The sequence below is a fragment of the Rhinolophus sinicus genome, chromosome X (assembly GCF_036562045.2).
Source record: "Rhinolophus sinicus isolate RSC01 chromosome X, ASM3656204v1, whole genome shotgun sequence".
NCBI classification, from domain to species: domain Eukaryota; kingdom Metazoa; phylum Chordata; class Mammalia; order Chiroptera; family Rhinolophidae; genus Rhinolophus; species Rhinolophus sinicus.
In genome coordinates this window covers 100,892,096-100,907,657 of record NC_133768.1, presented here as the reverse complement: position 1 = coordinate 100,907,657, position 15,562 = coordinate 100,892,096, and the positions used below count along the sequence as shown (strand labels likewise).

General features: G+C 38.2%; 1 pseudogene; it reads right to left on the bottom strand.

Annotated features, from left to right (window-relative positions):
* Positions 1-7,325: 7,325 nt before the first annotated feature.
* On the bottom strand, positions 7,326-7,669 carry LOC109457510 (large ribosomal subunit protein eL33; annotated as a pseudogene).
* Positions 7,670-15,562: the final 7,893 nt, after the last annotated feature.

The window sequence follows — 15,562 nt, the reverse complement described above, 5'->3', positions numbered from 1 at the left end:
GAAAATATAAATGAAAATGTATCATACCAAAACTTAATAGCTGCAATGAAAGCAGTGCTCAGAGGGAAATTTATGGCTGTGAATGCCTACATTAAAAAAGAAGAAATATTTCAAATAAATAACCTATCTGTATATCTTAAAGAACTAGAGAAATAAGAGCAAACTAGACCCTACAGTTGCAGTAAGATGGAAATAATAAAATTTACAGCAGAAATTTATGTATATATATATATATATAAACTATATATATACTAGATTTATATGTATAAAAACTAGATATGTATATATACAAACTAGATTCTAGTATATATAAGTGTGTGTATACACACACACACACACACACACACACACACACATATATATATACACATATAAAGAACCAACAAAAACAAAAGTTGGTTCTTCAAAAAGATCAGCAAGATTGGCAAACTTCTAGCTAAACTGACCATGGAAAGAGAGAAAACTCAAAGTAGTGAAATCAGAAATAAAGTTGAGGATATTATTACTGACCTACAGAAATGAAAAATATTATGAGACCACACTATCAACAATTGCATGCCAACAAATTAGATTTCCTAGATGAAATGGATACATTTCTCGAAACACTCAAACCTGATTCAAGAAGAAATGGAAAATCTATGTAGACTCAACAAATGGAGATTGAATTGGCAATCAAAAAAATCGTAACATAGTAAAGTCCAGAACCCAGATACTGAAACCTATGTATTGAACCGAACATTTAAAGAAGAATTAACACCAATCCTTCTCAAACTCTTACAAAAAATATCAGAGGAGGAGATACTTTCTAACTCATTCTTTGAACCCAGTTTTACCATATCAAAACCAAAAACATCACAGGGCAAGAAAACTATAGATCCATATGCATTATGAATGTAGAAGCAAAAATCCACAACAAAGGGCCTTGAACACAATAGGGAATGTATGTGTGTAAAATAACACACTAAGTGTTGACTATGTACCAGGCACAGTGCTAAAGCCTTACACAGATGATCCCTTTTTAATCCTTATTAGAATCCTGTGTGTAGGGCACTTGTCTTTTAGAAACAACAGAGATTTGTTTCTCACATTTCTCGTCTCAGAAGTCCAAGTTCAAGGTACCAGGAGATTCTGTGTGTGGATTTGGACTTCCCAGACTAGAAATGTGAGAAATCAATCTCTGTTGTTTTTCAGCCACTCTGGAACCTCTTTTGTTAGGGTACTGATCCCGTTCCAAAAGGTTCCACGCTTTTGCCCTAATCACCTCTGTAAGTCCCCACCTCAGACCATCACACTGGGGATTAGATTTCAACATATGAATTTTAGGGGGACGCAAACATTCAGTCTCTTATAGCACTATTACAGCCAAGGGATTGAGTACAGAGGTAAAATCACTCGTCTGTTTATACATCTAGAAAGTGGCTGAGCCAGGAATTGTACCGAAACAGTTGGACCTCAGAGCGCTATCCAAACCTTGGATATGAGTGTGTCCACCCACAACTCAGAAACTCCCCTCTGGCAAAATCCAAGTATCATTCGTGTGTTTATTCTTTGCCTCCAATATCTAAAATGATGTGCAAATGTCTTTTAAAAAATGACAAAATGAAAGGAACATATTTTGAGTGAATGCTTACTTTGTTATCGGCTTGACCAGGAGCTATTACATAAAGGCATCTCAGTTAAGGATGAAAACAATCTTTTCACATAGGTGTTATAACCTCAACTTCCATGCAGTGAAACTAAGCCTTATTTAGATTAAGCAATTTGTTCAACATCACTGAGCTAGCACATGGTAGAACTAGGATGTGAACTCTGGTCACCAGAGTCCCTAGTCTGTACTTTTTCTCTCCTAACTCGCTGCTTTTGCAGTGATGTTCATAAAGCCTTGGTGCTGTACTAGTCGATGGATACTTCTTGACTTTGGCCACGTATGCGACGTCGTCATGCATTCTATGAGGACTGACAATTAAGCTCACGAACTTGTTGCAATGATGTTGCTAACCTGTTATTGATATCAGAGGGATTATCCATTATGAATTTGTACTAACTGGACAAACAGTGAACCAAGTTGACTATTTGGAAGTGCTGAAAAGGCTGCATGAAAAAGTTAGATGGCCGGAACTTTTCGCCAACAATTCATGGCTCTTGCATCACGACAATGCACCAGCTCACACGGCACTGTCTGTGAGGGAGTTTTTAGCCAGTAAACAAATAACTGTATTGAAACACCCTCCCTACTCACCTGATCTGGCCCCCAATGACTTCTTTCTTTACCCAAAGATAAAGGAAATATTGAAAGGAAGACATTTTGATGACATTCAGGACATCAAGGGTAATGTGACAACAGCTCTGATGGCCATTCCAGAAAAAGAGTTCCAAATTGCTTTGAAGGGTGGACTAGGTCCTGGCATCAGTGCATAGCTTTCCAAGGGGAGTACTTCGAAGGTGTCTATAGTGATATTCAGCAATGAGGTATGTAGCACTTTTTCTAGGATGAGTTCGTGAACTTAATTGTCCGACCTCGTATTTATTGTTTATGCCACCTTCTTCAGAGTGGGTCATTTGAGAGTCATACTAGAACTTGTCCTGAACCCATTTGTCTCTCAGTCACATGTTCTGGTTGTCAAACTTTGGTTATAATCGTGTTTTCAAGGATCCCTCTATTCGTGCATTTTCACAGTATGTGTTTATCAGTATGTTGGGGGCTGTTGGGGTGGTAGTGGATGCTGGTTAAATATCTATGCCCATCAGCCATATCTGGGGCTTTCAAATTTGAAAGGCCTGCACATTGTCTACATGCTCTTCAGGGGATTTTAAATCGTTAATTTAGAAAGTACATCTTGAACTTCACAGTGAAATCTGAGAAATCAAAGCAAATGAATGCCACAATGGAAAGAGATGTGCTAGACAATAGGTGGGGGTTGTACTGAGACTTGAGCAAAATGTCCTCAGGTCTGTTTAATTATTGTCAGGGTGGAATGCATTATATTAAATGAGGTATTTTCAGTTCTCATAAAACTAGAGAGAGTACTAGAGGTAACACATCTATATCCCCATATTCAGAATTAATAACTTTTAACATTTAGCTTTAGGTTTTTTTGATTTTTTTTTTATATAATGAGTGTGTTACAGAAAATTCCAGTTTTAAAATGATAGAATAAAATAGTGATTTTTGAGTTTGGGGGAATATATCCCTGGGAGTACGGAGGCACTCCTGAAATTGATCTGCCTGAGAAAAGATGTCAGGAGGACTTAATAGACTTGCCCACTGATAGACTATTAAATATAATCTTTGATGAAATATAACTAAGTGATTTCGGCATATAATTTAGAAGTTGTTCAGGGAATTTAATGACTTTGCTGACCAAATTCCCAGTATTTTTTAGATGAACCAAGTTTCTTAGCCTTCACATATACAAAAATGTAAAAGAGGGATACTGAAACCAGAATCATTCAGTGAAAAAGTAGTATTAATTAAAAAATGCTTAAACGAATTAAGAAGTTATCCAATACATTAAGAGATTAATAGAATTTTAGTTTTGGTTTAGTACTTTTTATCAACTATTTAATATATTTATAATTTCAAACTATTGTATAATTCTGATAATTATGAGTATAATTCAAATCTGAAGGAAACAATAACATAGGGCCTTGTCATCATAGAAAACTTTTGAAAATTAATTTCAACTTATGTATATATTTTGATGTGACTTAATTATAGATATTCAATTATAAAATACATTAGAACTCTTGGGGAAAAATGAAATGAATTTATGAGATAAAGAAAAAGGGGAACTGTGTATAATTAAAATAGGTAATGCTGAGTAGTAAAGAATGATTTAATATTTTTTATTTTATTCACAATATGTGGGAAATTGTATTCCTTGTATCTACTTATACATACAACAACAACAAAAATCAACTTTAAAATGTATAAAGAGGCACATTGTTCTCAAAAATTCTTTTGAGGAAAGAGAATAAAAGTACTTGACGACCACTGAAGTAAAGATTTCACTGCCTTTTACTCTCTCACAAATCATTTCAAATCAACCAGTAGGAAACCTTTAAACTTTTACAGTGGTGCATGTGAATTACTTCTTCTCAATATAACTGGAATGAAAGAATAAAGTAAATTGGCATTATACTTAGCCACTGCCTCTCATTGTTTACCTGGGCTGTTTAATCAAATTCAGTATTTTTGCTAACATGTCTATCCCATGACCTTTTTGATTTTCAAAGTTTTCACAAAGATCTTTTAATCACATTGTTTAAATATAACAAAACTCTAGTTGGTTTGGTACGAATTTACTGTTGAAGCTGAAATCCAAGGATTCAAATGACCTTGTTTGCCTGCAAAAGAAGCAAAAATGTTTTCACTTTCAAACTTAGAGACAATATTTTACAAGGTTATTTGAGGTTGTCCAGAAAAGATCACTGGTTGGAGCCCAGTTAGAAGACTGAATGTTTGTGTCCCCCTCTGACATTCCTGTGTTGAAACCTAATCTCCAATGAGATGGTATTTGGAGGTGGGTGGGGCGTGTACACAGTGAGTGAACCATGAGGGTGGAGCCGCATACATGTGATTTGTGCCCCAATAAGGGGCGGAAGAGACCAGAGTTCTCCTCTTCCAACATGTGAGGACACATGGAATGAGAGCCTTTTATGAATCAGGAAGTCACCTTATCATCAGACACCAAGTCTTCTGGTGCCTTGATCTTGGGCTTCCCAGAGTCCAAAACTGTGAGAAATAAATGTTTGTTGTTAAAACCACTCAGTGTATGGTATTTTTGTTACAGCAGAACTAACAACTCAGACAAGCTCCTTAGTCATCCCCATGGAAATATGTCCTCATGGATATGGATTTTTATACTTGCCGTTTTCTCTGGAGACGACCTTTTCTATCCTTCCAAAGAAGAAAACCAAGAACCAAATTGATCTCATCTTTAGCTCCGACAGGATCACGTTGAATATACTGTGCTTTCTGGTGATGTTGGCCAGGGTAGCAGATCATGTATGCTGTACACTCTTATCACCACTAGAAAAATGCAACAAAGTAATTCTCAAATCTTGCAAATACCTGTGCTTTAGGTCACAGTGCCATCTCCACTGGTCCTTCCCTTTCAGGTTTGTATCTGTGCTGACATGCTATGTGATATCCAGGAAAGAATGCACTCTTGCTCTTTGTTCAACTTTTTTCTTAGACTGTCTAAGAGTTTCTGAGTAAAACCAGGAAGCGCAACACTTACTTAAAAGATGAAGATCTTCACTGGAATCAAGAAAGGAGAATTGAATTGCCATCACAGGCACACAGAGCCTCTCAAAGAACATGAAATAGAGAATTTGGCAGCTAGCTTTGTGACCTGGGGCAAGATACTTGTGATCATCTGTTCTAGTCGCAATAATAACTGCTAAGCATTCTTGATCACTTATGTGCCAGGTACTGTGCTAAGAGTGAAGTATGGAGTAACTCATTCAATCGTTCGAGAGATCTGCCTCAGCTCACATAGCTAAGAAGTTACTATTATTAAGATTATAACCTTGGAAACCTGATTCTTGGTGTGAACTCTACCACCATGTTAGGCTCTTGTGAAATGTAGCTGCTAATACTTATCCCATAGGATTACTGGGAGATTACATTAAACCAGATGATGCTATATAATATCATCTTATAATATGTATGAGATAACAGTTAACACAGTTATATGGAATTCAGTACTCAGTAGGTAAATATTGGTTAGAATATTTTACCCGGCAGGTAGTTTCATTATGTTAATTATGGTCTCTTCAGTTCCATCTGTATCCTGTACCCACCACACCCCAAACCACTAGTTTATCATGTTATAATAGACAACATTTGTTCAGTCACTACAACATGCCAGGTACTATTGTAAGTGCTTTAATGTAGTGAGTTATTAATAATTACTCATCATATCATCCCTCTGAGGAAGATACTGGCATTACCACTATTTTACAAAGGATGGAAATGGATGCTGAGGGTGATTAAGTATCTTCCCCAAGATCTCTGGCCAGTAAGCCAGATTTGGAACCCAGTGAGTCTCACTGTTGAGCCTGGGCTTCTAAAAGCCATGTGATATGCTTCAGATCTGTCATGACTACCTCAGTTACCAGTGTTTTTCATTCAATTCCATGATCATAGGCTAGAGTCCTACGTCAGTTTTCCTTTTGAAATGTAGTGACCAACCGGTATGTACTGATTGCCGTAATCCTTTAATAGGGGAGAATAAGTGACTTTGAGAAAAAAATGTCAGGCCAAAGACTGCTGACAATTCAGGATCTGACTTCTGCTCAGGAAGTTTTTAAGATAATAATAATTTCAAGATGTATATTCGTGATTTTTCCCCCCAATGCAGATAGTGCAAGTAAAACAGAAATTATGTTCCTCAGCAGTATCTGAATTAAATATATGCCTGATGTGAATACTTAAAATATTTTTAAATGCAAATGTGATAATTAAACTATTGTTTGATTAAAACTAATCTTAGAATTAGTGATGTCATATTATCACACCACATGAAAGAGAGATAAAATAAATTTGAATAGTCAAAACTGTATATGAATGTCAAAATATCACTGTATCTCAAAGTATTTTGCAGAAATAGGAAATGTAATTGAGATTCTAGAATGTTGAAAATAAGAAGGTCAAATTGAACCACCTAAATCTCAATATAATTATATGAGAAGGTTGGGGCCCAATTTATCTAAGCCTCTTAGATGAAGATGGGAAGGATGAAGAGAAATTTAGAAGATACTACGTATCAGTCTGTCACATTCCTTGTCAACCATACAGGAAAGCTGATAGAAACCAAATTTAATGTATGAAAACGTTTATTTTTTTGTAATAGCTATGCATATTTATTTATAAAAATGAAGAAAAGGAGATAGATGGAAAAGTTTAAAATACTTAGTATGCTATCACTCAGAGGTAATTGTTATTTAAATCTTGACATTTATCTATTTTAGCTCATTGTTATGCACACATGCATATAGATTTCAATAAAATCTTACTGCATATATTGGTTTAAAAATTTTTTTAAAACATGAGATTTAAAACACTTTGATAAATAATAATCTAAAATGTCTTTTTTTAGTGACTGAATAGCATCCCTTTATACGAAAGAACCATTAATAATTCATCCATTCCTCTATTATTGGCATTTATTCAATTTGTGGTTTATGTCTGTTACAAATAATACTATAATAATGATATGCTTTTAGGATATAGGTCTTGCATGTATTTGGATAGGTTTATATGTAAGTATTTTATGTTTTTGGTTGTATTGTAAGAGAGCAAATCCACTTCTATTTTTTCAGTAAGTTGAAATCATTGAGGGGTACAGAAATACAGGGATTTTGTGTGCTATGGCCTTAGCAGGAACGTTGCCCCGGAATTTGGCTCGAACCATGCCATTGTTTCCATGAGCATTAGTTACCTTTCCCCAGATTACTGTGGTTTTGTTCGGTTTGCCACCAGGAGTCGCTGTGCTGTTCTTGGCCTTGTATACATAAGCACATTTCTTGCCTAGATAGAATTCAGTTTCACCTGAAGTGCAAGCAGCTTCAATTTTAAGAAGAGCTCCGTACTTCCTCTCTGGTTCCAGAGACTTTGCTTATTGCCAGGAAAAATGGCCTTGGACCACAGCCTTCCAGACATATTTGTCGCTTTACTAGTCCTGTTCCCAGGAGGCCTCCACAGGCTCCAAGATGGTGGAAAAAGCTGTTTGAAAGTTTTCACTGAAACAATCATGTGTTCTATGAATGAAGTTAGTTTTATGTCTTTCTTTGAAATCTCTTTTGATTGAGAGTGAGATTAAGTATCCTCTTATTTCTATTATATTTGTAGCTAGGATCTCTAGTACAATGTTGAGAGATGAGAGTGGACACCACTGTCTTATTTCCGATCATAGGTGGAAAACATTAACCCTTTCATAATTCAGTGTGATAGAGCATTTTTGTTTTAGAGAAGATCTACTGGCTGTAATTTTTCATTGATACTCTATCAATTTAAAGAATTTCTTTTCTCTTGTTTCCTGGGAGTTTTTAACACGAATGAATGTTAAATCTTGTCCAATGTTTTTGCTCCATGGAGTGAGATAATAGAACAAATGTTTTTATCCATTTATTGTTATAGTGAATTGTATTATTGGTCTTTGAATTTTGAACCAATTTTACATTCTTGGGTTAAACTCTACTTGGAGAAGAGATATCATTCTTTTTATACATTGTTAGATTAAATAGTCCAGTATCTCCTAAAGGATTTTCACACCTATATTCAGGAGGAACATTGTCTGTAGATTTCTTGCAATGTCTTTGGTTTGATATCAGGGTAAAGCTGGCTTCGTAAACAGAGTTGTTCGTTGTTCCTTCCTCTTTTGGGTCAATAGTTTTTGTTTGGGGAGGTTTTTAACCTGGGACTGGAGTCATGTTTGTTGTAATGACTTGACTGCAAATTCTGTTTCTTTAATAACCAGAATAAGGTCATTCAGTTGAAGTATTTCTTCTTCCATAATTTTAGTGGTTTGTGTTTTTCAAGGAATATCTCCATTTCATCTAAGTTACCAAATTTATCCGAGCAAAAGGTATTCTTCTTATGGTCTTAATGTCTTTTAAAACATCTTCAGAAGCTGTGGTTATAATATTAGTCTCATTTCTGATGTTGATAATTTATATTCTCTTTTTCTTGAGCAGACATGATAGAGGTTTATCAGTTTTATTTTTCTTGAACAGACTTGATAGAGCTTTATCAGTTTATTTTCCAAAGAAACATTTAGTTTGTTGATTTTCTGTATTATTTGCTTTCTGTTTCATTTATGTCTTATCTTTTTTATTTCCTTTATTTTGCTTGTTTGGGATTTAATTTTCTCTACTCTTTCTAGTTTTTTGATGTGGAAGCTGAGTATTGGTTTGAAAAATTTCCCGCTATTTTAATTGATGCATTTTCATGCTATCAATTTCCCTCTCAGCACTGCTTTATCTGCATCCCACATATTTTGACTGTTATGTTCTTATTTTTATTTAACTCAAAATTTCTTCTAATTCTCCTTTTGACTTCTCTATTGTTTCTTAAGTTATTTCGAAGTGTATTCTTAATTTCCAACTATTTGGAGATATTCTAGATGTCTTTTCTATTGATTTCTAGATTAGTTCTTTTGTAAGTAGAGAGCATACTTTCTATGATTTAAATTTTTAAGATATTTTTGGAGGACTTCCACTTTTGATTAGATGGAGTATACATCATTCTACTTCTTCTGCTAAGTACAACTAAAAGCCCTAAAAATTATAAGAAGATTCCAAAAGATGCAGAAGAATGCAAATTGTCTGTGGACCTTAGGATCTGAGGTACAACATGTTACTGAGTTCCCTGGGTTTTGTTTTTCCTTATATGTTCAAGACTTGGAGCTGAAGAAGTGAGCAACATACAAACAGCAATGGGCACACACACCCACATACACACACAAGGCCCCAATAAAAGCATTCTCTAGGTGCGACTTTCCGTCTTTCTATTTATTCACCCATAGTCATTGCGTCATTTTTTATAATAGTGCCTTTAAACTGTTAATTTTTAATAGTTGCTTTGTCAGATAATATTAGCATCTGTGTCATCTCGGCACTGGTTTCTGGTGATTATTATTTCCCATGGAAATTTATATTTTCCTGGTTCTTTCTATGTTTAGTAATTTTGGATTGTATCTTGAGTATTTTAAATATCTCATCATGAGACTCTTGGTCTTATTTAAATCCAATGAAGAACACTGATATTTTTAGCTTTTGTAGGTAGTTAACCATGACTTTTTCAGAGCACAAGTTCCAATCAGCCTTCTGTGGGTTGTGGTTTCAATGTTTGTTCAATTTCTAAAGCTTTTACTTTGCTTTTGGTAGCTCTATTACCCAGTGGATAGTCTGGGACCTGAGTGATGGGCTATCATTTCGTTCAGTTCTTAAAGTCTACATTATGCTGTGTAAGGTCAGATCCACACCTGCACATGATTTCATAAACAATTTTATGGGTTTGATATGCTGATCTATTTTCTGTCTGTGATCTCATGGATACATTTGCCATCACATCTTGGTCCTTTGGCTCAATAGCTGAGTCTGTATTTACCCCATGCTGCTGTGTACTTCCCATGACTATGCACATATTTGTCACAATTTGTGGGAGAGCAGAGGGCAACAAAGCAATGCCTATTCTGCCTACCATTCTGGATCGCAACTCCCCTGATTGGAGAGGATGGCGCCCCTCTTTCAGAGTTTTTGGCTCACAACAACCTCTATTACTGCTTTTATCACTGCTACTTACTCTGAAACAAGATTCCTTAAAGGTCAGAGTGTGAGAGGATGGAGAAAAAAATTTTAATGTGGATTTCCCCCACTTTCTCTGAGCATTAACAAGTTATTTCCTGCTCGTGGAGCAATAACTAGAGGGTATTTCCTGAAGCATTCTCTTTCCAAGCCTGTTCCCACTTCCCTGCTTTGGGCTGCATTTATTCTGGGTTTTAACATAGCAGAGGGGTAGAAAATGGTAAACTCACTATAGATTTGGTGATTTGCTAAATTATGATCTACTGCTTCAACCTACTGGTTACTATTTGCTTGTTGTTGTCCTCAAATTGAAGTATACTATAGAAATTTTACAAGGGCTTTCAGTGGGAAAGAGCATAGAATGGGCTTTATCCAAGTTAGAATTGGAATTTATCAATTATATTTTAAAGCAATTAAAGTGTGAAAATAGTGTATTTTATATTTACCATAATTTTTACCACTTCTTAATTTGTTTGCATATACTGAAATTTCCATCTAGTATCATATTGCTTCTGCCTTTAATATATTATTAATAATAATATTCATTTTCAAGTCCTAAATTGGTTCTCTCTGAGCTCGGTTCCATTGATCATGTCATCCATTTATAATGTTTTTGGTGTTTATTTTTAACTTGCTTTTTTGTGTTTCTTCTAATTTTTTATTGAATCTTGGACATCATGGATTGAAGAACTATAGAAACAGTTAAATGATATTTAGCCTGGTGGTGAGTACCCTTTTCTTATGTTAGGCCATTAGTATTGGGAGCTGAGTCAATCTGACTTTAGTTTGGTGAGGTTTGGGTTTTGTTGTTGCTGTCTTTACCTCAGGTGTACCACAGGCTTCAAATTCTTCCAGATATTGGTTGCTGTTACATTGTTCTTAGAATGGGGCTGGGGGGCTGATGGGTTTTTCTCAGTGTTTGTATTCTCCCTCTTAGGGAAATTACTAGTTCTACAGCTGCCCTACAGATGCGACTCTGGCTAAAGTGCTGTTACTTGTTACTCAGTGCTAGGCTCTTGGTAGGGAATCTTTGACTGGTATCCCTTGTATGATCCTGAGCCCTAGAAGGATTCCTGCCCCTCCCTGAGGGACAGCTTCTGCCTCTCTTTCTGAAGCAATAAATTTCAGAATGGAGCCTGGGAGCAAAAGAATTTGTTGTCATTCCCTTGGTGACTTGAAGCTTTTGCTTCATAAAATAGAAAGTTCAAGGAAGCAAGTGGGAGTTAGTATTGGTCCTTCAGCAGCAGCCAGTTACGTCCTGCATGTCTGTCAGCAAGGGGCGTTCTTCCCAGTCTTTTGCCTTCCCTTCAATCTATCTATTGAACACCCATTGTCAGTCCGTGGAAGTGAGTGTGGGTTCCCCTTCGTCTATGATTCTTAGCTATTCCAAACTAATATGCTAACCCATACTTGGCCTTTAAAATGTTAGGTAATACTCCTCGTGTGGCAGACTCATTTTTCCCTCTGTTCTGCCAAAGGTGAAATAGATCATGTGTCTGATCTCTTCTCAAAGGGTTTGGTCACCCTGGAGGTCATGTTACTTGCTTTCTCTGTGACTTCAGATTTCTTTCTGGTTCAAGAATTGTTAGTTATGTTTTTATAAATTACCCAAGTTTTTCTCCTAATTAGAATTGAGGGACGTTCTCTTGCACCTTTCTACATCCTAAGTGGAGGTACAGTCTCCGTGCATGTATCTTTAATTGTTTCTTACTGTAATTCCTAGAAGTGCAATTAAAGCAAAGGATATGCATGAACACATATTTAAAGACTTGGTCAACTATAGCTCAGTTGCTTTTGGGAGAATATCATTTATTGCTATTACCCAGCATTATAATTTCCATACCAAAAAAAGCTATCCATTTACTAAGATATATATGAATTTGATGCAAAAACTTTGTTGAAATAAGAAAATGTTTTTTTCTTTTCAAAAATGGAATATAATTCTAAACTAATGGGAAGGACCACCGGCTAGGATTGTCAGTAAAACATTTGATAATGAGATTCTTTGGGGGACTTCAATACACAAGCCCCTGAGAAAGAATGTGTAAAGATCACCTTACATCAATTTCTGCCTTATGGGAAAAAGTGTACCCTTGAAATGGTAACAGAACCGAGATAAGCTAATGCCAAAAAAATGTTATTGGAAAGAGGGGAAAATAACAGAAATAACTATGTGATTGTGAAGGCAGGAGCAATCTCAGTTGGTCCTTTATGTTACAGTTTGGTCAGATCCCCAAATCTACTTTCAAGCCATATCCTCTTCACTAGATTCCAGAAGTTGAAATTATTTCCAAAAACATAGTTGCTGGGGCTGTGTCCCCAGATCCCGCTGTGATCTGTCCTCCTGGTGAGCTGGTCTGGATGACCCAGACTCTTTTTGGCCAGACCAGAGAGGCAGACTAAGCACCCTGCTCCTTTTCCTCTTTTCCCTTGGAGCCCCTTTGAGTCTTTCCTTGCCATCTGTGAAAAGAGGCATCCTCTGATCCAGACACAGTATTGGGCCAATAGAGAAATACACCTCCACCCCACCATGCCTTGCCAACACCAAGAGTGGTATGGAATGATTAGAAAAACACTGCCTGACATACCGTTCTTTCTCCTGTTGCTTTGCGATGGTACGTGAAAGTTGGCCGGTGGACTTGAGGAGGCTACACATCAGAAAGAAGAATACAGAACAATCTGCAGGGTGCAGGGTAATTAAGACTACAGGGAGGCTGGGCACATCAGCAATGGACAGAGCAACAGCCCCTAAGCCTGGGGAACCCAGAATGATTGGTCATCCTACTGTGCTTCCTCTCACCCTTCTATTTCCAAAGCTTACAATCTCTTCACCCCTCATGTTGTCCTTGTAATTCAGCTCGGTTGGAAGAAGTGGGATGTCCCTTCCAAAGGGCTGCATTCTTACACGCTAGCTCAGTGATCTTGGCCTTTCTCTGCTGCTACACATGACAGTGACCTTCAGAGGCATGGCATGCACTCTAGACAACTACACTGTGATTTGAGGCCATATAAGCAGGGCTCGGTGACCTTGGGGATCAGCTTTTCCAAGACAACAGAGAGTGCCACGATGTCTCTGAGCCCTGGACCTCCCCTCTCCATTCTGCCAGACCTGGGTCAGAGCAGTGCTGGGAGGAAACCAGGGGCCGTGCTCTCGGTGAACCATGGAGTCAGCTCGACCCCCGGCTGTTTTCTTTCTTTCTTTTTTTTTTTTTTTGTTTAATTTATTTTTAAAATTTATTGGGGTGACAATTGTTAGTAAAATTACATCGATTTCAGGTGTACAATTCTGTATTACATCATCTATAAATCCCATTGTGTGTTCACCACCCAGAGTCAGTTCTCCTTCCATCACCATATATTTCCCAGGCTGTTTTCTATGGGAGTGCTGGGCCTGGCTCACTCCAGAATCACACCCAGTCCGTCCTCTTCCCCTCCAGTTCCCTTATCGCAGTTTTCCAGATACTGTCCAAAGCCTCCAGGGCCAGTAACCCCTGGAGAGCAGGAATTCCCTCAGGGAAGATGGCCTCCCCTAACACTCCTCCAAGGGCAGCCCCCCCCCCCCCATTGCCCTCGTGGTCACCCATGGGGAAGTATGCCTTTGTTTTATCCTTTTCTGGGGCATGGAGGGTAGAGTGGGGTAGTCAGGGTCTCCCATAACTTCCTGTATCATCTGTGTAAATAAATGTGATTTGAATGGGAAAAGAGAGAGACAGAGGGGATGGTCTCTGAGTCTATACATAATTCCTGGTAGATTCCCCACCGTTGCAACTTTTTCTCACACTACACCAGTAAGCAAGTAAAAGAGATTTTTTTCAATAGAGATAACAATGCATCTTCCCTAATTTACTTCTAGAGAAAGTAATTCATTCTGAGTTACTTGTGGCCCCTCACAGTTGTCCTTGGCCTACTTGTGTGCCACGTGACCTCAATGGAGGACTGCTTTTCTAGCTCCTTTCCACCCAAGGTGTTGGTAGTCTATGGTGCCACGTGGGCACGTCCTGGGAGCTTGCAAGGAATGCAGAATGTTGGGCTTCCCCCCAGACCTGCTGAATCAGAGCCTGACTTTTAGCAAGGACTGCAGGTGATTCATTGTCAGGTTGAAGTCTGAGAACACCCCAGAGGTGTGGTTTGCAAAGTGCAGTAACTGGACAAGCAGCATCAGCCTAACCTGAGAACTTGTGTAGAATGTCAATTCTTAGGCTTCACCCGAAATCTAATGTACCAGAAGCTCTTGAGGTGGGGCCCAGGAATGTGTGTCTTAACAAATCCCCCAGTGAGTCTGGTGTAAGCTAAAGGTTAAGAACAGGGCTCTAGGGGTGGCCAGATGGCTCAGTTGGTTAGCGCGTGAGCTCTGAACAACAGGGTTGCGGTTCGATTCCCACAAGGGCCGGTGAGCTGCACCCTCCACAAGTAGATTGAAGACAACGAGCTGCCACTGAGCTTCCGGAGGGGCGGCCGGATGGCTCAGTTGGTTAGAGCGCTAGCTCTCAACAATAAGGTTGCCGGTTCAATTCCCACATGGGATGGTGTGTTGTCACACAACAGCCTAGCCAATTGCGGCCCCCCCCCACCCCGTGTCTTTCCTTGAGGAAAAAAAAGTCTGTGAGACTGTGCCTCTTTGGGTATTTGCTTATCTCAATGTTTTATACCTCATGTCTCTCTTTCTGGTCCCCAAAAGATGGTTTGCAGCCAAAGACGAGTAAGATTTCCACATGGGAAACAACTCAAGCCAGGTGGAACCGAGCGGGGACCCCCAAAAAGATCTGGAAAGGGGCCTTGCCCCCCCCTTCCCCCTACCTGGGAAAAGCCGCTGCTGTTTCTGGCTTTCCCCTCTCACTTAATTGTGAGAAGAGTCTTTAGAGCGATAAGATTAAGCTGTCTCTGCTCAGCTCTGTAAAACAATTTCACCATGTGATATTTGTCCCTCAAAAGAGTCACATATCTCACCTTAAGGACTTTCTGCTTCGGCTGTTTGAAGATCAACATAATTTGTTTGGGTTATTTCTAAAACGTGATAAGTAAGTCTCACAGACCGTGTTAAAAAACAATAACATTCCCTTGTATACTTTTCAATAAATACCACCAGTTGGCTTCATTCTGAGCTCCAGTCTTTCAAGACTGGAGGCCCCCTGGCCTTCTGAGATTTAAACTGCGTTAAGTCTGTGTTTGTTTCTTTCTTACAACTTAACCCAAGCTGCCCCCTTCTCGCACCCTCACTGCCCGTGTTGCGCTGGAGGTGACAATGGTG